This window comes from Pleuronectes platessa, chromosome 23 (genome assembly GCF_947347685.1).
Source record: "Pleuronectes platessa chromosome 23, fPlePla1.1, whole genome shotgun sequence".
Taxonomy (NCBI): Eukaryota; Metazoa; Chordata; class Actinopteri; order Pleuronectiformes; family Pleuronectidae; genus Pleuronectes; species Pleuronectes platessa.
Window position 1 is genome coordinate 7,114,780 of NC_070648.1, and position 26,536 is coordinate 7,141,315.

General features: G+C 45.4%; 1 protein-coding gene and 1 long non-coding RNA gene across 2 annotated transcripts in view; one reads left to right on the plus strand and one right to left on the minus strand.

Annotated features, from left to right (window-relative positions):
• Nucleotides 1-26,536, plus strand: part of LOC128429891 (receptor-type tyrosine-protein phosphatase delta) — a 335,913-nt gene that overhangs the window by 118,560 nt on the left and 190,817 nt on the right. The window contains exons 5-7 of the mRNA XM_053415754.1: nt 12,132-12,204; nt 16,281-16,390; nt 24,700-24,743. The gene's annotated coding sequence lies outside the window, so the exon portion shown is untranslated. The remainder of the gene's footprint in view (nt 1-12,131; nt 12,205-16,280; nt 16,391-24,699; nt 24,744-26,536) is intronic.
• The window catches only part of LOC128429892 (uncharacterized), a 78,092-nt gene continuing 63,659 nt past the window's right edge, over nt 12,104-26,536 (minus strand). The window contains exons 2-3 of the long non-coding RNA XR_008333919.1: nt 13,973-14,053; nt 12,104-12,225 (exon numbers count right to left, since the gene is read on the minus strand). This is a non-coding gene — a long non-coding RNA (uncharacterized LOC128429892). The remainder of the gene's footprint in view (nt 12,226-13,972; nt 14,054-26,536) is intronic.

A 26,536-nucleotide genomic window follows, 5' to 3' on the forward strand; every position in this document is an offset into this window, starting at 1 on the left:
CTTGGTATTTTACAGAGATAACTACATAATTGAGAATTTAACGTATCATTGCCTGAGATGATGAACGGAGGGATTTACCCAAACTGCAGTGTTCTATGTTTGACACGAGGATGTACGCCTCCCCGTTTTGCCTCCTCTCAGCACTGGTTACACACACACACCAGTCATTTTCCTCATAGATGGTGACATTATTAAATAGGTAATTACAAGTTGTCAGGAATCAGAGCAGAAATTAAGTTTGTCACAGTCTCTCAACACGCACACGGCCTCTATTAGGAGTTCAAGTTTCACCACATCACATTTTAAAGGTTCAGCTTGTAAAAATAAATTGAAGAGGATCTATCGCCAGGAGCGGGTCCTCTCTACAGAGGCCGCCATGTTTTTTACAGTAGCCCAGACTGGACAAAGTAAACACCTTTTGAGTTTTTAAGTCAAATGAAGGCGACCACATGTTAACCTTTGTTTGGAAGGAGAGGTTGAGGTGAAACTTCACCACTAGATGTCACTAAACCCTACACACTGAACCTTTAACTGTTTATTGTATAATGTAACATATCGTTTTCATCCATATCCTGTCACCTATATCTGAATCTGATGAGCATCCTTTTCAGACATGTCGACTTAAAGAAACAATGCGCTTTTCCGTGATCTCTTCTTCTGTTTAATATACAGAATATCTCAGATTTCAAAGTGATTGGAATCATAACCGGATATTTGTGGTTTATGGTTCATCCAGAATGTTAAGTTAAGTCCATATTTGATTAATATCCAGGGGAAGTTTTGCAAACACTGCAAAACATTTTATTTATTTTTTATTTGAAACCGTTTCAACTGATAGATAAACATTTTACGTTGTTATTCCGCTAGTTAGAGCTTAAGACTGGAAGCAAGGGTAAACAGCCTCCGTCTCCCTCAAGTCCAAAAATACACTTCCAAGAACCTTTAAATCTCACAAGTCATATCTTTGAGAAATGTGGAAAGATCCAGGATCACTGTCTCCCCTGTCCACCCTTTTATGCTAAGCTAGGCTAATCTCCTGCTCCTAGATTCACATTAAATGTGGAGATGTGGGAGGAGTGCGAATCTCTTCGGAGCAAACTCTTGGAAAGAGAATGCATAATTTCCCCCAAAATGTTGATGTATTCCTCGACGAGGCTTCATCTGCAGACTTCGGCTGAAACTCCCCGGTGACTCTCGTGTTAGCGGTTCGGATATCTCTGCACGCACGGCTCAACAGCAAGCGCCTCGCTCCCTGACAACGTGGGGGGAGCATGTTCTCCGCCACGAAATGGGCTCTTAGTCAGGTGGTGTTTGGTTTGTTTAGAGGACGCTTCTCCTCCGGGAGGGAGAAGCAATGCATTATAGAACTGTCAGTTCTGGTCCATCTCCCTCCTTTAGCTCCCCTTCACCTATTGGTCTTTCCACGTGAAGTAAATACCACACATACTCTAACCTTGCTCAAGACTTGATGTCTCTACCGACGCCAATCTGGCCACGGTTTTTATTTTTTCGCCAGATGCTTGCTTTTCTCAGGCCTCTCATGAAACAAGGCATGGGGAAAAAAACAATGCAAAACAAAGCTGCGGTGCAATACACTTGCAGAAAACCATTGGAGATAACGACTCCTCTTGCAGCACGTGCCGAATCACCATCCAGTCCCCTGCTGACGACACCTGGGAGAAACCTGACCACACACACACACACACCTGCCTCTTGACGGCAAGAACAAAAAAAGGAAACCTGCAAACGCACAATGAGCGGAGCCATTTTTAACGAGCCTCTTCCTCTCCCCCTCATCTATCAGAGCGGAATTAGGACAGCGCTCGGCGGCCGAGGGGAGGGAAGCCGGGAGAACGGGGGCACACGCGGCAGAGAGGCAGAAAGTCTTCATTAAGGACACTGAAGTGGAGGTGGGAGGAGAGGAAAGAGGGAAAGAGAGGGCTTAAGTGGTCCAGAAATGCTCTGCCCTCCTCCTCCTCTTCCTCTCCCTCTGCCGCCTAATCAGGGAGACAAAGTTATGCCGGTCGGAGTGTTTGTTATTCCGGCTAATCCCTCATCGCGGTGTTTCATCAGGTCTGGCATTTGGCTATCTGCATTAATTAGGGGCTCGGATGGACGCCGCGTTAATAACCGATGCGCGGCAGATAACGAGAAGCTGTCTGCAGCCCCTGTATCTCACCCCCCCCCCCCTCCTCCTCCCTACACACGCCATCACGCCTCCTCTGTCAGCGCCGATACCGCGTGTGCGTCATGTTTACCTGCGACCGGATTTCGCTTATTGATGATTCAGGCGGTTTTTGGTGCCAGTGGCGATAATGTACTGTCTGCACTTTGGGAGATAACCGTGTTCTGGGGAGATAGTTTCCAGCTTGTTTCGGGATGTCTCTCCCTTCTGTCTTCTCCTCTATTTTTATCTCCGCTCTCCTCTCCCCCCCCCCCCCAAAAAAAAATTTGCGGCGTGCGCTCTCTCTCCCTCTCCTTTTCTTTTATCCCCACATTTCTTTTACCATTCACTCTTTCTCTATCTCACCTGTCTTTCTGTTTTTTTTTTTGTTCCCGAGCATCCCAGAGGAGAGCAAGAACTCCTATCTCTCTTTTGCACACTCTCCTCTCTCCCCACCTCCCCCCTACCTTCCTCCCTCATCCATATCGGCACCAGGTGAATACACCCTTTCCCTCTAATATCCATGCATACTGTCCCCCCCCCCATCTTCGTCTGGTTCTGCCTCTTCTTCTTCTTCCTATCTGCAGCACTTTCAGGTTACACTTTAATGTTCAGCCTTCCGTCCTCCTCACATCGCCTCTCGACACTTCCCCTTCCTCCCTCCTTCCGGTGACGCTACTTTCTCTCCGGCCTTCTGTCAGTCACTGTCGATGGGCTGTACGGCGACGCGCCTCACTTGCTCACAGGTCTCAGATCAGCTCCAATCGCGCCCTTGACCTCGCTTTCTGCTCAAACGCAAGTGCATGCAGCCGACTCTATTCTGGAGCTGCAACAATCTCAAGCGCTCGCTCGGTCCACTGATGCTTTAGGTGATTTATTTTGGCTGTTGTTCCTCGACTCCGTTGCTCTCGTTTCCTCTTCCTCACTCCGACCTGCTCTCTTCTATCAGACGAGGCCTGCTGACTAAGAAAACACTTATTTCCAGGAACGGCCTCGGGGAGCAGTTGCACATCGACAGAGAGGTCACACTCGTTCACACCTGTGAGCTGCCCGCCGCTCGCGTACAGCTGGCCGCCGCGCAGCTTCCCTGAAGTGGCCAGAGTGCCTTGCTGAAGGGCACGCAAGTTAACTTGAAAAGAGTTCTCGGGGGGATGTGGCTATGCACGAAAAAAAATTCTGCTTCCCCTCGTCCACTTTTTCCATCCCCACATCCTTTCCTCGAGCAGTCCCTTTATCCACGCTCTCCTTGGCTTTCTCCCTCTGCTTTTCCCATCTGTCCCTCACTGTCACACATCAGGAGTGTGTCAGCGAGGATTCGGAACATGTCACCGCGCCGTCTGGTCACTCTCAGATGTCTCTCCTCGGCGTGAACGTTTCCTCATCGTCTCCTACCTCCTTCCCCCGCCCTCGGTAAACTACCGATTACGCCTTTGAGTTATCCCAGCTATTTTTCCTCTTGTCTTTTCCAGCCTAATGATTCTCGTCATGGGCGCGGGAGAATGAAAATTGAGGCACTCACGGATCCCCGGTGGAACGGAGTCTTTCAAATCCCCGAAGCCCCTTAAGTCCCCCTCTTTGGAGAGTCAGCACCAAAACCCCAAATCTCTGTCAATTTACCACGCGACCAAGTCGTCATTATTTCGCACGCGGCGCCATGATCTTCATCATCATTAAAATTCATGCCTTACATAACGATCAAGGACACGGTTCATCTTTTGGAGAAGGACAGAAAACACCAAGCGTGCATACTCAAACACCAGCACGCTCGAGGCCTGTTTATTAAGAAGTCCCGATTCAAAAAGGAATAAATGCTCAATAAATGCGATAATGTGTGAAATACTCAAACGGTGCCCTATTTACAACAAGGCGGGAGAGTTTCTCCTCTTCTGCCGGCACATGTGTGTTACGCGGTGTGAAAGGAGAGGAAGCGGCGCCTCCGGAGACATCATCCGCCGAGAGGAGTCTTTTGATAGCAAGTGTACACACATTAGATCTCCTGCATTAAAATCCACTGAGAAAGAAGGCGGTTGTCGAGTTTTGGACAAAGGATGTGCCGCGTCTTCCTTGACAGAAGCTGGAGGGCTGCCTGTGTGTGTGTCTGTTTGTTTTGCGGTAAGAATAGGATTGTTTGAGGAGTGTGGTAGAAGAGGTTTTTTTTGTGTACTTATGCAAAGTCTGGTGTGCTCCCACACCTGTGTGCAAAGGAGCGCGTCTGTGTGCGTTTTCAGCCGAAGCTGCCAGACGGCTGCTATCTCCGCGAGTCAGACGGGCGGAGGAGCCTGGCGAGGCGCACGCCGGCCGTTTGAAGTGCTCCCCGCTCCCGGAAGTTCGATTCCGCCCGGAGGAAATTTGTCATCCTGTTCCACCTTTCTGATTCCCGCATGGTCGGGGTGAGGGGGAAGGGTATTTGTTCTCATTTGCGGGCCGACATCTCAATGTACCAGACCGGTGAAGGTAACTTGGAAATGTGTTTGGCCTTGTATGGGCGCTCGCTTTCTCTGGTGTCTGGGACAGAAGTGGGGCAAAGCGGTTGTTCCGGTCAAATTCTGGGCAGCACATGTTTCTTCTATCGACCCATCCTTTGGCTACACATCAGATTGGTTCTGCCTTTTGCCAAATCTCAGAATTTGCATCTTTCCACCACCAGATCACCATTCCCCTTCTTTCGAATCCAGATTTTCTCTTTTCATCTCCCCATCGTTTTATCCTCATCTACTCCCCCACCTCTATCCAGCAATATCCACCTAAAGGATTAGAGTCTATCTGCGCCGGTGGAAGCTCTCGTCAATCCATCTGAATTGAATACCTTTTCTTTCTTTGGTTAATTAAAGCCACTCTCTCTCTCTCTCACACACCCATTATTAACATGACTCCTCTGAGATCCATCAAATCCCACCGGCTGGTAAGTGAAAATGAAGCCGAAGGGGGGGGAAGATGGAGGGCGAGAGAAAGTGAGACAGAGGTGGCAATAGAGAGAGAGACAGAGAGAGACAGAGAGAGAACGGAAGAAGGTGTGAGAGAGCATATTGTGTAGAGACAGAGAGCCTCAAGAGTGATTCAGCCATTGTTACTCATCCCCTCCTTTTTGCAAGAGGGCTCATGTCATAAGTATTTTAAGTGCTCTCCACTCCGTTGTTCTCCTTTAATCCTGTTAGATAACTCTCTTCCTTCTCTCCCTCCTCCTTCCGCGCCTTCCTCTCTGCATTTCCTCTCCTCTGTCCTCCTCCGCTCGCCGCTGCCCACTCAGCAAACGGTGAGTCTTGTGCTCTCTGCCACAAGAAAGGCGGGAGTGGGCCTAAACAAGGTATTGAAAAAGGGGGGGGAAAAGAAATGGGAAAGGCCGAGGAGAGAGACGAGATGACAGAGATGTGGCCGCGCCGGGTTTCTGTGATTTGGAGAGATCGGTTCGCCGGCGCGGCCTCATTTGTTACGAGGAGTGTTGTGGATGATAGCCGAGGCAGTGGCGAGTGAATTGTGAAGTGGAGCCTGCACACACAGCTTGTCGTTACAGCACAAAGGAAGAGGGAGACGGAATGGAGTTGTTGTTTTTCTTTTTCCTGCAGGCGTGCGAGCGATGGAGCCGGAATTGCAAAATCTAAATTTTTAGACATCTAAAAAAAAGCTGGCAAACACGGCAACACATGCTAATGCTTTGTGTTTGGGTCTGTGTTCTGTCAGTTGTCCAAAGCCTCACACGCATTGCTCCATGCACACACACACACACACACAACTTAGGGAAATAATGTTTTCAACAGACAAGTGTATAACCTCGGAATACAGTCTCTTTACCCCCCCCCCCCCCCCCCCCCCCCCGCTTTTTGTAGCGTCAGAAGATGAGAGGCTCAATCACACTTGTGTGCTAAAACAATACGTGATGCAATGTTTCAAACCTGCCTTGTAACAGCTATGCAAAAGCAGCAGCACTCAGTCAACCTCACTGCAGCTGCCCCCCCACCCCCCTACTTCACAAGAAATACATTTCCCACAAGCCCCGGTCCCCAGCCCATCGTTTGCACGAGGACGATTACAAATGAAGGAGTTGTAGAGCGAGCTCGGCGCAGGTGAGGCGGGGCGGCCACATTCCTGCAGCTCCTTATGTGGGGAAAAGTGGGTCACACATGCAGAGGCAGAGTTTTGCTGGGCCAATAGCACAGACTAGTGGCGAAGGGAGGCGACTGCACGGGAGCGATTTGTGGCAGGTCTTGTGCTGTAGGTTTGAGAATCTGAGAATTCAGTCAAGTCCAAACAGCCCTGATTTCACAGATAATCCCCTGTTTGATGCTCGGTCAGTGAATGTACGCTGCACCATCATTACCATCACACTCCAACCCCTTGATTCAGTTACAATTCTCTCTCTCTCTCTCTCTCTCTCTCTCTCTCTCTCTCTCTCTCTCTCTCTCTCTCTCTCTCTCTCTCTCTCTCTCTCTCTCAGGGAAATTAATTCCACACAAAGAGCTGGTAGGAGGGGCAGGCCCTTGTGCCGTGAAGAATTTGCATGACCCAAAAATGCCCTGCCTCTCCTCCGACTCCATAAATCAAAGGGCCGGGGAGAATCCCTCGGCGCCGCCGTGCTTTGTCCTCAAAGGTGATGAATTGATCCCCGGCTGGCTAATAAGCAAAGGCGCAGGGCAGCCCGAACTTCCCCAAAAGATTTATGCGGAAGAAAAGTGGATTTATAGGAGGAGGGAATGTGCGCAATTTGGAGAACAAAACCCATTTGCTTTATTTTTCCCTGCCGGTGCTCGTGAGGGCGCGAGACGGGAACTCCTCGGGGACACGTGGGGGCTGTGAGAGTCAAAGCAGTAATGCATCAGGACAATAGAAATAGAATATCTGTCAAGGAGCAAAGGAATGTGATGGAATTACCGAGTTTTGATTGATGACAACGTGCTTCCAATAACAAAGCATCTCAATCCACACGAACATCCCCACCACCTTTGAATGGGTCACAATCTATTTTAAGGTTGGAGATCTCGTCAAATCTCGTTAAGAAAAAACAAACAGGAGACGATCGTTAAAAACCAATGCGACGGACAATTAAACATTCGTAATTTTTCGCCGGCATTCTCCTGCAAATTAAGCGAGGCGAGGATGTGGGAGGCAATCTAATAGCTGGCAGACATGAGAGAAACCTTTTAAGGCAACTCAGCCTGTCATCTCAATGGCACGGAGGTGATACGGTGACAGGACAGATAGTCTTTTAAGAAGATGATCAATGCTATCACATTTTCCAACGCTGACTGGAAACAGGGGACCGAATACGGTGGCGTAGAGTTTCCGGAGAGTGCCAGAGGCAGATGGAGGTCTGACACGCTGCCTCTCCCTCCTCGCCCTCCCTCGTTCTCTCGGATTCCTTAATGTTTCCCCCCCTTCCTCCTGTTCCATACTCAGTTTTCACCACCTCATCTGATCCCTCACCCGTCACCCTCTCTCTCCATCCTTCACCTCCGAGGCCCCCTTCCCTTTCCTCGGCTAATCTACATCCTGCACTGACAGCACGCTCGCCCCGTTGTGTTGATGAGATCTTTAAACGATTAATATAATGCACGCCGAGCGGATTACGATGGAAAGTTTGAGGCGTGATGTGAAAACTCTGCTGAGGGAAACGGCTTTGAGTGCAGACAAGAGGACGGTACCTCGCCGAGATGAAGCCTCAGCTGTTCTCGAGCAACCGGGAGCGGCCATGCTCCACTTTCCTCGTCCTAGGAGAAAAAAAGATGGACAGGGGGAAAAAATGCAGTTCGCCATTCCATCGAGGGAGGATGGAGATCAACGGTCAGATTTAGCAACGAGGCGCCTTCTTTTTCACCCTATGACAAATAGGGATTTAACTCATACATACAAAAGTTGCTTCCTGGTAAAAAGTGTTTTTGAGAACATTTCTCAGTCAGACAGCTCACAAGGGCTTGTGTGATATCCTGTCAACAACAGCCCGACGCAAATGCAAATGTTACGAAAATATCAAATCGCATGACGCCAATTCTAAACAGACACATGATGCACTATATAGCTTCTTCTATCTTCGTCTGACAGTGACGCCGGCCTGTGCCACTGAGGCAGCTGCGGGTACAGACAGAGCGAGGGGAAGCGAGAGAGGCAGATCACTTCCCAAATGCTCATTTTTAGCCGGCTTGTTTGGGCACAGCGCGGCAGAGCTGACGAGCTGAGCACAGAGTTTTTGACACAATGGTGTCAAACCCGGGACTGTGATGTTCGGCTCACACCAGTGAATAGCGCCGCACCTGCTGGCACCGCGCGCAGGCACCGACAGATTGTTATCGAGACGACGAGTTGCAATTAGCGCTTGGGAGTGCCGCGGATCCATGGCATATGGAATCTGAAACGATGTGGAATTGGCAGCTTAATATTGATAAATTGTTTGCTGCGGAAAAACAAGTCAGTCAGGTAGAGTCAGTGTGCTGATCTGTACTTTGCCCCTGACTCGGTGCCTTGAGCGTTTTGCTTCACCTCTTCGCCCTCATTCTCCTAAATGAGCAGATGCAGGCTTCACTGAGTTCAGATGAACCCACTGTAGACACACAGAGTTAAATAGTGGTCTTACATTAGTTACTTGTGTACGATTTGTTTCAGCTGCTCCCAAACGCAAATAAACACTTGATAAAAGTGTGATTTCAGCTCTTAATTAAGTATTTTAAGCTATTCTTGGGGATTTAAGTCATACAAGTGTAATCGGGCAACATTTACACGATTGGTATCCAGGTCAGGTATTCCTGTGATTAATTACTTCGGTATTTAAAGCAACACTATGCGACTTTACCTTAAAAATCGCAGCTTCAAAATGAGTTTGATGCCCTGCTGACTTCACACTGAACACCTGCTCAAGCTCGATGTAACGTCGGTGAGCGTGTGCAACCGCCTGAGAAGCGAGTAGCTGACTGATAGTCACAGCGTGAATGACTGCAGAATACTTATAAAGACTTAGAAGTCAGTGGAAACCATCACTTATCTCCAGTATGCAGGGAGGAGACTCAAAATACAAATACTTCTAAAGAGAGTTGGCGTATTGCTGCTGAGCTCCAGCAGAGAAAGTGTTGTACTCTGTTTTGCCTCTACATGAAAAATACTTAAAGGTCCAGTGTAAGATTTAGGTGAAAGGGATCTATCGGCAGAAATTGGTGAGGTGAGATCACCTGCAACATGCAACTTTACCACTAGATGTCACAAGACCCTACACACTGAACCTTTAATTTCTTGGTCCCAGAGCCTTACAGCTTTTAAGTGGCTGCAGAGGGCGCTGTTGCTCAGTAAATCACATCCGTTTTCTTTAAAGTAGCATTCAGCATTCAATACTGGGCTGTATGTATAATATATTTGATTTATAACCAGACATGTATTTAGTTGTACATTTCCAAGTTATCAAACTGCCACTTTTTGTCACAGGCCTGAAGCTGGTTTTATACTGGTCCTGCAGTAAACACTGTACTATCTCTCTCTCCGCACCACGGTCCATTTCCCTGTCCCGTTTGAAAAGGCCCCAGTGGCACCGTAACTCCAACGCTTTGTCAGCGGCAAAGTGTGCAGTAAATTACTGGTCATTTATGACCGGGTGTGATCTCTGCCGCGTTCAATCACATAGCAATTTTTTTTTAGAAATAAATAAATAAGAATTAGATTCTTCGAAACTGATCCCACTTGACTGCCGTTTAAAAGATAAAAAATCATGTACGGACGAGTAATATCTTCACCTCCGCCTCAACATTGGTGGTTTTATGAGATGAGCTGGTGTCTCTATTGGTTACTGTACAGGGGAAAGTCATAAACGGCCGATTTACTTCTGGAGCGCAGTCACGAATGTTGATGCCACTAGCTGCCGGGTTCCGACTCGCATTTAATGCAAACCGTAAAGTCCACGGCAGTGTGTCCCTCGCTCGCGAGCTTTGCTCACGGAGTTAACATAACCGGCTGACAGAGGCTACATCAAATGGCACAATGAGAAGGACAGAATATAAATGTGCCACTAAAAGCAGGTTTTCGCACTTTCGGCGTCTTTCATCACATTTCATGTCTAATTTGAGGTCTGAGTGCCGGCGAGTGTGCCGCCAGCTCCAAAGCTAATCGTCGTGGAGAGCAGGGAGAACACTTCATTAGCGCCCAGTCTTCCAGTGGTGTCTGCACTCCAGAAAAATATTACTGAATGCAAAACACATGACTCGCAGCACCGGCTCACAATGTGGTGAATACCGCGGCGTTCATTATCACCCGACGCCGGCTACCATGATGCCACATTGATCACCGCACCACCTCCTATTTTCACAGCAGCTTTCTGGACTTCCAAGCAACCATTGTTAAGTCATGGGCATTTTAATTGCTACAGACACGGGTCCATTAGCATAGCTTCCTGGGCGGCCATGGCCATGTTTCTCTAAATCATTAAGCTAATTATACAAGCTAATTAATCAGTATGCTCGGAATGGGCTATATGAGCAGACGCTGCTTTTTGTTGGCTTGCATAATGAAAGGAGTCCACTTTTAGACGGGGGGGGGGATAAAGGAGGGGCTGGGAGAAAAGAAACTTTGATCTTGAAAGTAAACATATGATTTTTTGCATATCAAGTGCTTTAGCAAAAACAAAAAAAAGAAAGGAAGTAGAGCTTGAAATGCAAAGAGTCAAGGGAGAATAACATTAGCGGTGCTTTGAAGACACTGAATGTTTGCATGGGGCCGGCAGATGAGGGGGGCCGCGGTGTCGAGCATCCAATTACCAGTGTCATTGCCGTGCAAAAAAAAAAAACACGGGCGGGGATCTGTCAGACACCAGAGTGACATATGAGGCGAGTCGGCCATGTTTTTCAAGCGTGTGCTCGCCCTCCACTATTAGGTGTTTTGTTTGTGTCTCTATCTGTCCTGGACATCAGTTAGGGTCCCTTGCCACACTGTATTTAATTCCCAGTAGTCAATCTGAGCCCAGTGGCGGACAACCAATTAAGTGTCTATGTATGTGCACTGTATGGTTACCACTAGGTGTCTATGTGTATATACCAGTGTGTGTGTGGGTGTGTGTACATCAGGGACATGTCCATGGTTTCTTGCACAGGAGTAAGGATGCATGAGAGAGAGAGAGAGAGTCCCTGTCAGAAATCCTTACTGACAATCAGACCTAACCAAACATCCTGTCTTCAGTATGTGTGGGAGACACCTGCAGCAGTCATGCAGGAGTCTATATTTAGCAATCCTCATTACGCACAATGAAAAAAATTGCACCTTCTCAACGTACATGCTTGCAAACCTAGAGGGACTCAGGCATGAAGATAACACTGTGATGCAGAGAGGCTGTGGTGTACGTCCATCCAGGCAAATAAGAGATAATCCGTGTAATGGATTACAGTTTAGAGTAACCGCATTGAGTTGTAAATATGATTACGCACAACAATATTTTAAGTGTGTATTATTCACCGTGAAATCACTGGAAAGATACTTCTGATAGTTTTGTTTAATCTTTGGTCAAAACTGTTTGTGGCAGCTTCCCATTGCACGTCTGAGTTATTGTTATTTATATATTTTTGTACTTATTTTCTGCTGTGGGAAAACACACAAAGTAGCCATTTTTCATTTTAAGGGGAAAAATTCACTTTTATGCTGGTCTTGTTTACTGGTTTTCTCTCTCCATCGCTACACGTCAAGTAAAAAGTGGATCTTCTTGCTTTTAGCTTCCACCTTTAGAGCGGCAGTATTTTTTTTTGACGTTTCTCACATTGAGTCTTCTACTGTAATATCGGACACATTTTACAGTCAGAGTCATGTCTTCTTTAATCTGGAGTGAAGTGCTTTTTTTTAAGTAACCCTCCCAACGCCGGCAATAAAAGTGAATGGGCACTTAGTGAACCGGGCACTTATCTACAGTACAGTGATGTAAGTGTCGGTGAATGGACGATGGTACGATACACTACAGCATGACACATCCTGACCTCTCTCTCTCCTTCTCTCTCCTTCTCTCTCTTTCCTCCAGGGAGATTCCGAGGAGTTCAGTTCTTTCATCACTCTGGTCCGAGGCAGCAATCGCGATTGATTATTCCAAACAGGTAAGGTCCACGTTCTGTTGTCTGAAAAAAAAGAAAAGAGAAAAACCTTCCTAGTAATTGTGTTATTAAATAAAAGTGATCCATCTATGACAATCACCTGTGACCAATGTCAATGCCCCCCCAACCGACGTCAACAAGATAAACAATATCATAGATATCAACCCGGGGAGCACCCAACTAAATGCTGTTAGTATAGATGAACGCATGGAAAGACTGGGTGTCTGCTCCTGATCCATCGTTCAGTCGGGGGTAAATTGATTTCCAGACCGTCTGACTGTTATTATTTAATATGAAATAATAGTTTATCTCGGCAAACAAGTTAGGTTTGATTTCCTATTTTTGAATCAGGGTGAACGCGGCAGGGAATCTAAAAATGGTCGATGCCTTTCTCATGAAACGTCTTGATTAACCTGCTGCAATGGCATTTGAAAAGTGCAGCTTTTTTCTCTCATGGCTGCAGCATCTCTTCCACAGTAGTTGAAACATGTGTGGTACATGCTGTGTGCTGCACAACGGCACACAACACGCATGGTTATGGTGCCCTCTGGAGTCCAGGGACCTCCACTGCAGTTGCTTTCACATTAAATCCCTGCAGATGATGCGTCTCACACAAGATTTAGATCGACTGACGAGTGCTTTGCCACAATGTGCGAGGGACTATAACAGATGGGATTCCTGAGAAAAAAATCAGCAGTAATGCATTTACAGTATGTGACCGTGAATAAAAACACGCCGAGTCTCCAGGGTGAGTCACAGGAACACAGTTAAACACATTTCCATTCTATTACATCATCATGTGTGAGGTAGCAAAAAATAATCACATGACCACAGACGCTCCAATTACAATTAAATAAGTGAACGTGTGGTGAATTAAATTAACTTCTTGTGTTGGATGATTACAAAGCACGAGCTGGAGTGTAGTCCCCCCCTCCTCCCTCCCTCCCCTCCTCTCTCACTGTACTGTTTTTCTCATCAATAAGTGGTGCTGTGGTCCCCCCCATCCCAGAGGGCCCATGGGTTCAGCTGTAATTGGGAGTGCTTGTGTTGCAGCATGTTACTGTTCCCCGGGCAGAGGCCAGCGCACAACAACATCACATTCCTCCACAATATGTCCATAGGATTGTCCAATGAGCCCCATGAAATGTACCTGGGAGGACACAAGCTTCTGCACTGGGCCATTTTGAGCTGTTGCACCCGGAGTGTCTGTGGCATCTATCCATCTATATCACACAATTACATTGACTCAACTGCAATACAACAACATGGTTTGAAAACAACATAAATCAACGTCTTAAAAAAAAAGGATAAATATACCAGTGTCTTCTGCAGAGTGTGTGGGACAAGGGTGATTCTATTTTCAGGGTCATGAACCCTGAAGGTGAATTTAAACATGAGATTTCTGAGGTTTTGTAAAGCAGCCACCTCATCTCACCTGCACAGTCACCACAGTATCCTCATGGTGCAAAACAGAGTTGTGTAAACTGGGCGCGTGCAGCACCACCTTTAAATATCATCTTGATCCTTCATCTGTTCTGGGATTAAATTAACAAATTGTTGAATATTGAGAATTTGATCAGATATTTTAGACTTTTTCCTGTTTAGCTCTGCAGATAATGATGAGTAGTATTTTATTTGACTTCATGCACCATGCAGGGAATATCTGATATATTTAACTTCAGGTTCACAGGGAGTCAGATCAGGCAGAGCAGAGGTCACCAAATTAAACACACACGAGGAATTAACAGTAGGAAGCTGCTGGAACACTCACCGACACACAAAGGGAAGCACACAGGTGAAGACTGTCACAGCTGGGGCAGGTAATCATGGAGGAGCAGGAAGTGAAACTCTGCTGAATACAAAATAAAACAGGAAACTCAGAGACACAAATCCCCCAAAAACCAAACAAAAGGAAAAACAACACGAAAACAAACATAACAATGTAGCTATCACGTATTACTGGCTTTCAATAAAAAATAACTGGGCATGTATCTTTCCAAATGTGCTAAATAGGTGTAGAGGCTCAGAGGCAGCGATGCTCTTCACTGTTCACATTTCCACGCACGCACGCACGCACGCACACACACACACACACACACACACACACACACACACACACACACACACACACACACACACACACACACACACACACACACACACACACACACACACACACACACACACACACACACACACACACACACACACACACACACACACACAGATCCCCCGTGTCCCTCGTGGCAGCTGTTGTGTAAATGTGTGAGCATCCGCTGGAGCCTCAGGTGGTGAAGTGATTTGAATTAAAGACGACGGCGACAAACGCGGCTTCAGCGGAAAGAGGCCAGACAGGAACAGACAAGTCTAACTAACTATCTTAACTAACTAAGTTACACTAACTCCGCGCCTGACGTATTGTCAACATTTGTCACTATCACTTAGTCGGGCCGGAGGCCATTTGAAAGTCCTGCTCGGGAGCCATTAAGGCATTGGATTTGAATTGAACGTTTCTTCTCTGAGAGGAAGCTTTAAAGAGGCTTGTTAAATGGGGTTTGTGGTCATTTGTGCGCACGTGCCCTACACCTGTCAGATGCAGTTGTGTTAGAAAAAGGACAATTCACAGCAGTAGCAGGTGACCTGGTTTAGAATGGCAATGAGTCCGGCAGCCCAACAAATTAAATCTTTCCAAAGGCTGCTTCCTTAAAGTGCTTACAGTTAAAAAACACAGAAGTGACCTGGAAACAGCAAAGACTCATTATATTATTATTGTTTGCCACAAACCTACATTAAATTACTTCTATGTAGAAAGAGGGCTAGTGTTTTATATTTTTTTAATCAACCCCAAGGGATACATTTCCATTTAATCTCCGTCCAATCTTTAGTTTGAAGTGTAGATGTTGCTCGGTTTAAGTTCCAGCTAATATTCAATAGCAGCACAGTGTTGTTATGGGCGTCCATGTTGTTAAAAACACACACGTCTTCCACGTCAATGTGTGTTATGACCTGACTACAAGCCCATCCTGCTCCCTGGTGGGGGTCAGGGAACAGGATATGATCTGGTTTCCATACTAACTCAGTTTGATGTATAGTGTTATGGCTAAGGACAAAAAACAAAGTGTGTGTGTGTGTGGATCCAAGCATGTGTTGTGGCCCAGCCCCGTCCACGATGATTTATTATAGCGCTCGGAGGGGCTTGTTCCTTCATGATGCCACATGAGCAACATGGCAGTCGGGCTCTCTGTGGCCCTGCTGGCGATAGGGAGGCATGCCAAGGCAGCTAGAACACACTCAGGTTTGCACACATTAAAAAAAGGTACACGGCTAAGAATATGTACACACAAACACACACACACACACACGCAAACTGTACTGTAATCCAGGCTTAATGCTGCTTTATCACCTGCACAGAAGGCAAACGCTATGCAAATGCACATAAGCTATTCCAAAGGCACGTCAGATTCAGGCCCGTCCTTGCTCATGAGGCACACGCAGCCTCATGAGCAGAGAATTGCAGAGGATGTTTCTCTAATAACACTGAGGGAAAAGTGAAAAGTGATTATTTCTGAGCCGGGATTCCAACAGAGTGTGTGTATTTACCAGCGCGAGTCTGCAGGAGTGAAACCATAGTTATGATGGTTTGCATGTTGAGACTATAACATGGTCAGCTTGAATTTACCAAGTGACAGTAATGACCAGATCTAGATCTTTTTCATTATTCTATCATCTGTCTCCTGTCGTACGCTGTGCCACATCCAAAGAAACTATTAAAACAAATGAACATATGAAATCTGACATATTTGTTTGTGTTGTTGAGAGCAGTCCATGAAAAACATGCTATTATTAGAATTACATTCATCTATGGATTTCTTATGGAAGAAAGTTATGGATTAAGCCTCTCAGAAAAGCGATGTAGATGTTAGTTGATTTTGAAGCTGTGATCAGAACCACATCGAGGGAAAACCAGTGGCTTTGATCCAGTTATTGCTTTTTTAAGGTTTGTATCTTCAGCATGTGAAGTTTGTGTTTTGCTGTTTGAGATGAAAACCTCACCCTGCTGATTTTCTCTTATCTCCTAGGTTGGGGTCAACGGGGGGGATTCTTGTCGGTGGCGTGTCGGCGAGGGTAAAGCGGCATTGGGCAGCATGGTGGCACCTGCATGAAACCGAGTGTGGAGCCTCAGTTCTTGGTGAGTGGGACGACTGTTTCTTTTCCAATATCAACAAACCACACTATCCATGCAGCAGCTGTTTTCCCCCAGACAAGGTTTTTCCATATTAGACGTAATATCTGTGGTAGCTAATGCAGAAACGGCTTTATCTTATTAATTCTGGAGGAAAAGAAGAAAAAAAATAGCTTAATTGCAAAATAGGCCGCTGCATTTTCTTTTTCTTCTCCACTGTGAGCTTTTAATATGAGCAAAGCTGCTTTCAGAACAAACACAACAGTATTTCCATTGAAAACAAACATGAAAAGCCTTTTCTACACCAAACAGCCTTTTTATTTTTTTAATTGAGTTGTAGCTTTTTTATTTTGTTAATGGTTTTTTTGTGGAACGCCGTGTTTAAACCTAAAAAGACCATTAAGATTCTGTGAAATTTATTTTCATTTACTTGAGTTTATTCTTTTCAGAAGATAATTAAATTAAAAAAGCGGGAATAATGATACTCTCATGTCTCTCTACATATTTAACATTTTCTTAATATACGACCAAAACCACAACATTTTACTGTCTTAAAATTGAACTGTCTCTATTGAAAAGCTGGTAAACCTAGAAATACATAAAACTGACTCTGACATTTTAGAATAAGATGAAACTCATGATGCAAAGAAATGCATACAGCCTTAACTTTGTTGTTTTTGTGGATTTAATGGTTAAGGCAGTGTTGTCTTTGAGTTTCATGTAGAAACATTGGGGGAGGGGGGGGGGGGCGGCTAATGGAAAAGCCCTGTTGAACACCACACTTAATGTTAATTATCTCATCAGTTAACATGCTATATTCTGTAAGGACCTATAGAAAACACAGGAGCAGTGCTGTGTCATCATTTGAGTAAATAATGACTAAAAGGTCCCAGAGACACGTCCTCAGTCGTACAAGTCATCGTTACTCTAATGGAGTTTTGCTGCCCGAGGAACAAACCACACAGATACCTGGTAATGTAGATATCGGATTATATATTTAGTCGTGAAAAACACAGCAGTCGTACGGACTTCATCATTCACAGCGGACAGAACGTGATTATGGGACAAATTCATTGAATTGTTTCCCAGATTTAGATAAGGTCTGAAATACGAGGGCTGTTCTGGGAAAGAGAAGAAGAAAATCCCTGCCCCCGGGCCTGTCCAATGATGTAGCCGGGGAAAATACATTCAGCGGGGGTATAAATATTGCAGGGCGAGTACACGGAGGGCTTTTTGGCCGATGAATTATTGCTAAGTCCGGTGGCTGAATGCCAGCTCCGGAGTACATCTCGCGCGGCTTCGCCCTGCAATGAGCTGCGACTGGGGAATTGTGGTCGTATAGGCACGACTCACATAACCGGCAACGATAGTGGGAATCCATCACACTCATCCCGCCACACGCTGTGCTTACACTCGAGCACCGGGTTGGCAAAACAGGAAGAATCACCTGTCAGACCTGAGTCAGGGCGACAACGCCTACCACATCGTTTTTGTGTAGAGGTACATACATGTTTAGGTATAAATGATATACTTTAAACATATCATGCAGCACATGATGTTGCTGTGGTATCGGGAATGTGGGGGGGGGGGGGGGGGGTGATGTTGACCCAGCATTCACCTCCAGGTTGAGGTTTGATAGAAGAGCCAACGTGGATGAATAGTGATGAGTTCGCTCGACATCCCTAGAACAAGGTTGTGGAATTAGTCCATCTGCTTCCTCCCCCCCCCCCCCCCCCCCCCCCCCCACATTACTTTTCACTTGCACAAGATAATCAAGTAACTCGGCGAAGCATTACGTTAATGGTTAATACATCTGATTGTTCTAATACAATGAGAACAAAGGGACGATAAAAAAGAAAATAAGCATCTAAATGGGAAAAGGCTTTTTTTGTCGCCCGGCCCCACCGCCTCGTCCCGATCCAAAGAGATGTCGGGGCAGGTCGGCTCTTTTGGTGATTAGCATAAAAAGCATAATCCCCAGACTGCTGACATATTTCTTTTTGAAAACCAGCCCTGTCTGAAAAAAGACAGATATGCTCGGGGGGGAAAATGGATCAAATTTGTTTCATGTCAGATAGGATTAGAGATTGATGCGGTGGCACAGTAGATCAGAAAAGAAACATATTAAATACATCAAATGATTAGTGACAAACTTATGATAACCTCCAAATTACTTAGTGGAGTACAGTGCATAACTCTGCTCTGTGTGCTTTGTGGCTGTGAATCTGTTCTTGTGGGCTCACGTTTTAAAGCTCTCCCTAATTTGTTGTAATAAACGGGCTAATTCTCTTACGTGACACCGCTATTGCAATAATGAGGAAACAAGCATAGAGGATTCGTTTTATTTCCTCGGCTAAAGGGGGAATCATTTTTTTTCCTTCTTCTTTTTTCTTGCTGCACCGGAGCCGAGCCGCCGTGTGTGTTTAATGAAATGCAGGGATTTTGTCTCAAGGCGCCGGGGAAGAGGTTTTTAAGTCTGGTGCATATTTTATGAACGCTAACCGCGCGCCGGCTGCTCATTAGTGGCGTGACAGGTAACGGTTCTATGGTGGTCTGTGGAAAGGCCTCCTCACTCCCACTCAGCCACAAGCAGCATGATCCACTCAATCCCCCCCCCCCCCCCCCTCCTCAAAAAAAAAGAAAGAGGAAGAGGAAAGCAGAAAAATACAAATACTAAAATGTCAAGGGAAATTACTATTATCCTCTTGAATTTGAATCCTCAAATGCATCATAATGCTGGTGTTTACCTTTTATCTGGCTCGTCACAACCACAAGATGGCGCTGTGCATCACCGTTTGAGCCCCCACAACTCTTTAGCTGAGTGACTCCCCTCCTCCCAGGGCGCGTGACTCACCTCCATCATCTGAATGAGTGGAATGATTAGCTTCCATTTGCTTTGATGTGCGTCGCTGCGGCCTCATAGCTGCACAGATACAAGCAGAGATCAAAGTCTCTATCAGGCGCTTCTGGTTGATTTTTTTTTTAGTTGATGCGAACTATGTGACCTTTTCCTTGTGAACTCACGGGGCTGCAGCGGTTTAATTGGCTTTCATGTTATCGGAGAAAAAACATATTCATCTCTTAATTTGATCTGCGGATAAAGGAAATGATGAATCCACGGGTGCTTGTCGTGCATTCAAATAAATGAATGCTTATTTGTTTACAACCGGTATTCAAACATTGTTTTGTGTATATTTACAGTTATTTTTTGCACATGCAAAAATCTGTCATATAGTGTTAATCCCAATCATTAATGGAAAATGCATGCATGCACATATACCATATACAAGCAGAGCTGTAGAGATACAGAACTATGTAGTGAAATTACAGTAACATCCAGTAGATGGCAGTGTGTCAATACAAAATCCGTCTTCACATCCACACACACACACACACACACACACACACACACAGAGAGACACACTCAGTTCTTCTAATAGGTGTGCCTCTTGTCATCAGGAGGGGTCCCTCACGCGCAATGCTTTCCCTGCGCAGGATGACGAGTGAACGCAAAGTGACAGCGCAAATTAACTTTTATTGCTGCTGTAATTAAGTACACAAGCTATTTGGATGTGGAGTTAAAAAAAGAAGAAGTATTAATGCTTGCATGGGAGGCACACAAACACTAACAGACACATGCACACACACACAGACACACACATACACCTCTGCAGTATTTCTCCCTACTTCATTTTCTCCCCCTTATACCTCTCGCACTCCATCCTCCATCCTCCATCTCTAGCACTTGTACAGAGCAGAATGGCGTCACCACCCACCACTCGCATGCGCACACACACACACACACACACAAACATACGTAAGATCACACACACACATACACCTCCTCGCCATCTGTCTGTGCAGCGGCCCGTGTCTCTGGCACTGGGAGCGGTTGGGAGCAGGAGAGTGAAAGAGAAAGTGTCTCCTGGCTCTGTCGTTCCCGAATCCCACTTCCTCTCTTTTGTTGCCCCCCCTGCTGTGCTGTTGTCTATCAAATTGTCTCACAACATCACGCCGTCCGCCGATGGGCTCTCCCCCTGCTAGTGTAACACCTATTCCTGATGCCAGGCTGAAGGAGAGAGAGGATCTAATTCCCCCCCTCAGCCAAAACATTATGAGCACAGGAGAAAGAGGATGTGTTTACGGTGATTTTATTTCCCAGCTTTAAAAGCTCATTTCAGCTCAGTTCATTAACTAAGGGCACTTATTTCCTCGCAAATGTTAAAGGCCACAGCTCTGCGAGAGGAAAAAATATAAAAAATAAACATGCCTGATTAGCTTATGGATCAGGCGTTTCACATTAATACCACAGATGGCAGAAATACACCCACCGCTTCTTTAGAGGCGGAAATATGATGCAAAAGAAAAGCAGGAGGGATGAAGTCATCCACGTGCCCTGAGACGGAGGGAAACCAAAAAAGAATCGGCACATTACTTGATGCCATTCCTTCTGAATTTGTCCCCGGTGGGCTTCCTGATTATATTCGACAGCATTGATTTATTGTAAGTGCTAAATAAAAGACGCACAAACCCCAGGAACACGGTATTTACACACAACAATTCACAGGAACGGAGGTGATTCACTGTCATCTAGACTCTTTTTCCCCACTGAACCGGATTCCCTTCTCTTTTTGGTGAATTTTCATAAGCACACCCCACTACAAAGAGCTTTGTGAGCAGCTTAAGTAATTTGAGCAAAAAAATAAATCCAAAAATGCATTCCCTCCTTCTCGCTCTCCCTTCTCCTCCAGTTAACAGCGAGCAAAAGTGCCTTCGTAACGGTGCCATATTCATCCGGAGTGATAAGAAATGGCAGCTATCAGCAGCCAGTTTGGAAGCTGCATATAACAGTTATTCTGTGTGTGTGTGTGTGTGTGTGTGAAGGAAATTGATTTATGTGGCCTATCACTTAACAGGCACAGTATGTGGGAATGAATTTGGCCTAATGTGATATGATGGAATGAGTGAGAGGGTGAAGGAAATGACCAGGTGCTGCCTCGAGGTGAAGACAGTCCAAAGACATTTTATATGACTTATGATATTTTATTTTGATTCTATCTGTCATGTTGCATAATATTAAAAAATTGGAAATAAATAAGGGGCTGAATAAAAAACATTGGGATGGGGGGAGGGGGGGGGGCTGATCCTTGTGTCAGTGGTTGTTGAAAAGTAAAGAAACCATAAGAATAATTTATTTCCTTGGAATCTCTTCTTGTAATTTCCTCCTCTAAACATGTCAAAATGAATAATATTAATCAGGCTGAGTTATCACATTCTAATGGAAGGATCATTTTCTAATAGCGCGTATTTTTTATACATAAAAAAATACTATTAAGGCATACTTACTTAAAGACAAGTATATATTCTAGTCACTCCACATTTTGATAAAAAATATATATTACTGCCATGAGACTGAATTTGAAATACATTAACTTATCATGTCACATCTATTAAGAATAAAATCAAACTAAATTGACAAATGCCTCTCCCTTCAAAAAATGTCAGATCACCATCCCCTAAGTAAAGATAAATCGTCATCCTCTAACTTTTGTAATTCCACAACTGCCTGATATCAGAAAACTTTGAATAATATAAAAATGAAAACATCCGTGTGTTTATACATATTTATATAAACTGCAGAAATATAGTTTATTCTTTGGAACATAATTAGAGACCTTATTAAGGGTTTGATCTGCTGTCTGGTCTCCAAATCAAAGATGAAAAAAAATCAACTTCCCCCCATTCTGAATATTGGTTTCTCCTCCCCATTAAAGCCAGTGGGGAGAAATAGGCTGGGCGTAGCAAACAGCCTCTTGTTTACCCCTTGGCACAGCGCTGGTGCCATGTCCAGACTTGTAAATCAGGCCCATTGAGGGAGCATAATGCTGATGATTATGACAGCCAGTCGCATGGGAGTGATAGACAGACGTTGAGTTATGGGCTCGGGGAGGATGCCCAGAAACTGAAGAGTCTCGCAAATGGAGAAGCACTTCCACCCGAAACACACAAGTCCCCAGATGGGGACTAATGCTGCAGTTGGCGGCCGTGCCACCCGAACGACGGCACATTAGCCGCTCAAAACCCACAGAACAGCAAAGCATGTTTGTTTCTTTTACTCCACAGTTCTGCCATTTTCGCTCGATTACCGCGAGATAATGTTTAAAAAAGCAACAACACCCAGACCGGGATAAAAGAGGGAGACGCGAGTGTTTTGTGTTGCAGGGACGGTGCGATGCATCACCGAACCAAATGCTTTTTCATTCACTGTGTTACCAAAGAATCTACTGTTTGCATTCTGCTTTATTCACTCCCCTCCCCTTTGCGGACGAGCGATCATTCATTCTCATTGATCGTCAGCCATGATAATATAATCAGGCATAAAGCCTGACAAGGCTGACCGGTCCGATAGATCAGGGCTGCTGACAGCAGAGCTATGCACAGGTCATAAACCCTCACCTTCCCTGTTTGACCCCGCATCAATTTGGCTCTTTCCAATATGAATGCAAATAACAATGCGTTTTCGGTGACATGTTTATGGTTATCTCTGTATCGCCGCTCGCTCCGCCCGCTGCCCCTAAATGTGCTGATGTTACCGAGCTAATGGGATTGGGAAAGGTAACCTATTGCTCACTAGCGGTCAACTCTCCCCCCCACCCCACTCCCCCCTCCTCCTTCCCCTCCAGCACCTCCCGAAAACAAACACAAGCGTCCGCGCATTCCGCCGCTCCCACACACACACAGACACACACACACACACATACATGTCCTCCACCCCAGTCACTTGTGTATGCATTGAGCTGATAAGTGCTGCGGTTCATTTTCCCCATGGCAAAGCACAGTAAAAAAACGGGGTGTAATAATTGCTTTGGGGGGGGGGAGGCGAGACGATGATGGCTAAATATGCTTGATTGCCTCCTAAGCTTCGGTGCTGTGTAATGAAATATGGCCGCCGCAGACAGGGGCTCCGGTGCGATAGCTTTCTTGTCACTTTCTCGCTCGCAATTTTAATTTTTTTATTTTGTCTTCTTCTTCTTCTTCTTCTTCTTCTTCTTCTTCTTCTTCTTCTTCCCCTTTCACTCCTCTGTTCTGGCATTTCCCCGTCTTTGCTCACCCGTCGCCTTCTGTGGCAGAACAGAGTCCATCAAAGCGTGTGTTGCCATTGAACACTTATCTCAGCTATAATGCAACAATTACTGGGGCCAAATCCGGCCTAATTGAGTATTCCTCACCACATCAAAGCCCCCCCCCCCTCCCCCCCATATTCCTCTGTTCTACAATTTCATTTGCGGATTCGTTAGCATGAGCAGGGAGTATAGAGGGAAGTTAGATAAGGAGGAGAACACACTGTTGTTGAAGTTGGGTTGAAGGGAGGGAGGGGGGGGGGGGGGGGGGGGAGAGATCGGACACATTCTCACCTGGGTAATTATTTCCAACTGTCATACGCAAGTTTTGAAATAAATGATTTTCGCTTTCTGGTTATTTTACTTTTACTGCCACTGAGTCATGAGTTGGTTTTCTTACTTTTCTCCTTTTAAAATAATATTAAAAAAATTGTCAACCGCGTGAATATAGAAACTGACATAAATGAGCGGTTTATAATCATGATGTTCATTTCTAATCATCTCATTTGACTGCCATGAAGCCCGGCAATGATATTTCCAACGATAATGAGCCAAATTAAAGCTCACTCATTGTAGCTAAATGAAAATATAAAAAAAAAAAAAAAATACTGTTAATCCACAGTTTTGTTTTAACCACCCAAAGCACATTTCTCCCTGTTGGTTAAACAAGTAGCTAATCATTTACGAGAATATTAGTCCACAGGCGTGTATGGGGCACAGCAGCATCTGCTAATGCACTGAGCAAGAAAACAGCCTGAGAAAATCTTCCCAGCACATTAAATGCAAAGACCTCTTTCTTTTTTTCTTTTTTTTCTTTGCTTCCTCCTCCTTTTGCTTCCAGAATAACTCAAGCCTAATTTGTTGTGCTACTTAAAGGAAAATGTAATTACACTTGTTTTCATTATAATTCAACAAAGCCAATCGATAAGTGCGGTGAAGTCATTCTCTGCTGCACATGCACTGGAATCTGGTTCGCAAAAAAAACTGTCTTCTCTCTGTTTTGAACACAACGGCACAGAATACATATATTAATTAAATTATTGTTCTTTTTAAAGGCAAATCATTATTTTTTTTTTTAAATCAAGCACTCCTCGTCGTCTGTAATAGACAATGCTGGGTCTTCACCTCACAGAGACAGTTTGATTAAACTATTCATCCCTGTCCTGTCCCTCTCTGTCTCTCTCATTTATTCAGTCCTCTTTCCTGAGACGTCAACCACAGGATGAGGCCTGCGGCAGGTAAGAACCAAAAAAAAAGAAAAGAGGAGATATCTGATGTTCTGACCCCCCCCCCCCCCCCGTTTTGCATCATTTCCCAACTGCTCGAATCCCGTGTGACACATGGAGGATGCCCGCATGCTGTGTTTTTCTTGATGCTTTCAAATTGTATCTGATAAAGGGGGTCGGAGCCGATCACGTGTCCCAACATTTGAGGGAGGGAATCGCTCGTTCTGAGTGCCGGGAAAGGCCCGAGAGTACGTCCGGTGCTATCATATCAAGGGGGGGGCGGGGGACAGACTATATCTGGCAACCCAAACCTTTTTTAAAGTGACTGAGCGAGTGAGGGAGACTGACTGGCACTGATGGCACCAGACTGGGACTGTGCGATGCTGTGCTGCGCTGCACTGCGCCCCGGTCCACACAAGCCTGATTGATAGAGTGTGATGAGACTGTCACTGAGCAAGGAGAGCGGCGGAGAGATAGGCTCGATGGAGGGACGGAGGGACGGGGGGGCGAGGGGGCGAGGGGGGAGAGGTGAGCTGAGCTGACCGGCGGAGAGATAGAGAAATAAATTTGAGAACATGTGAAGGATGAAGTGAGGGAATGAAGTGGCGGGATGGAATGTGCTTCGGACACATGAGGGACAGGAAGGGGTGTGGGGGGGGGCGCTGGAGAGATACTGGAGGAGGGAAGAGTCCATTTTTATGCCAGTTAAGTTCTGCACAGACGGAATGTGGAATATTTGACATGATGTATTTGAGATGACGGCACAAGAGCCGACTGAGCGAATTCCCAATCACAGTCGCACACTACTTTAAAAGTCTGTTTAACTCAATTGTAGTTTCAATTGTCACTGGCATATTCCATGAGATCGGGTCGGCCACTAACCAGAAGGTCGGCAGTTCGATCCCAGGCTCCCTGAGGTACCGAACCCCAAATTGCCCCTGACTGTCCCTGCTATAGAAATACTGACCACTTATCTCAACTCTGAGCATTCATAGTTATAAAATCATCTCCATTGAAGAAACACTAGAATGCCGTCAAGTTACAATAATGTACATATACCAGTGGCAGCTGATAGGACACAACGTACAACAGGCACCACTGCACTACATATCACTGATGCAGTGGGATGCTGCAGCATGAGGAGCCCAGCTGTCTTAAAAACTAAGTGGACAAAACCAAGCAGAATGCAGATGTTAGCGAATCCAGATGAGCCCTGATTCTTTGGGTTGGCCTGCAACATCTCTAGTACGAGTATGAACTGACCTATTATATTATTCATTCAGTATTGTTTTAAATTAGTCCTTGCACAACATGCTGAAGTCATTATGTTAATATTTCGAATACAGCCTTTGTGCAAAATTTGTTTGTTCAAAACAATAATGAAAGGAGAATAAAATCAGTAAATTATATTTAAGAAATGGTAGCATTTAAATGCATAAAAAAAGAAAAGATGGAAAGTGATAAAAAGTATTATAAGAGTGCAGGAGTATGGGGAAGTGCCATATCTAGTTAAATGCTGAAGTAAAGAGAAATGAGGGAGTCCAAACTGTCAAATAATTATCTTAATGTCTAAAATGTGAAGTTAGTTAGTCTTTGTTTTGTCTGTGTGTCTATTTCCATCTCGTGGACATTGTTCTTGGATCAGTGTGTGTCTCCACTGAGAGCCAAAGGGAGTCCAATTCCCTGCATGCATACACTTGGCCAATAAACGATTGTCACCTTTGTCAAATATCGAACGAGTCAAATGTTCAGCACGTTTATGTAGCGTTAACCAAAGTGCTTGGCAATCCTCTGGTGCTTTTCGG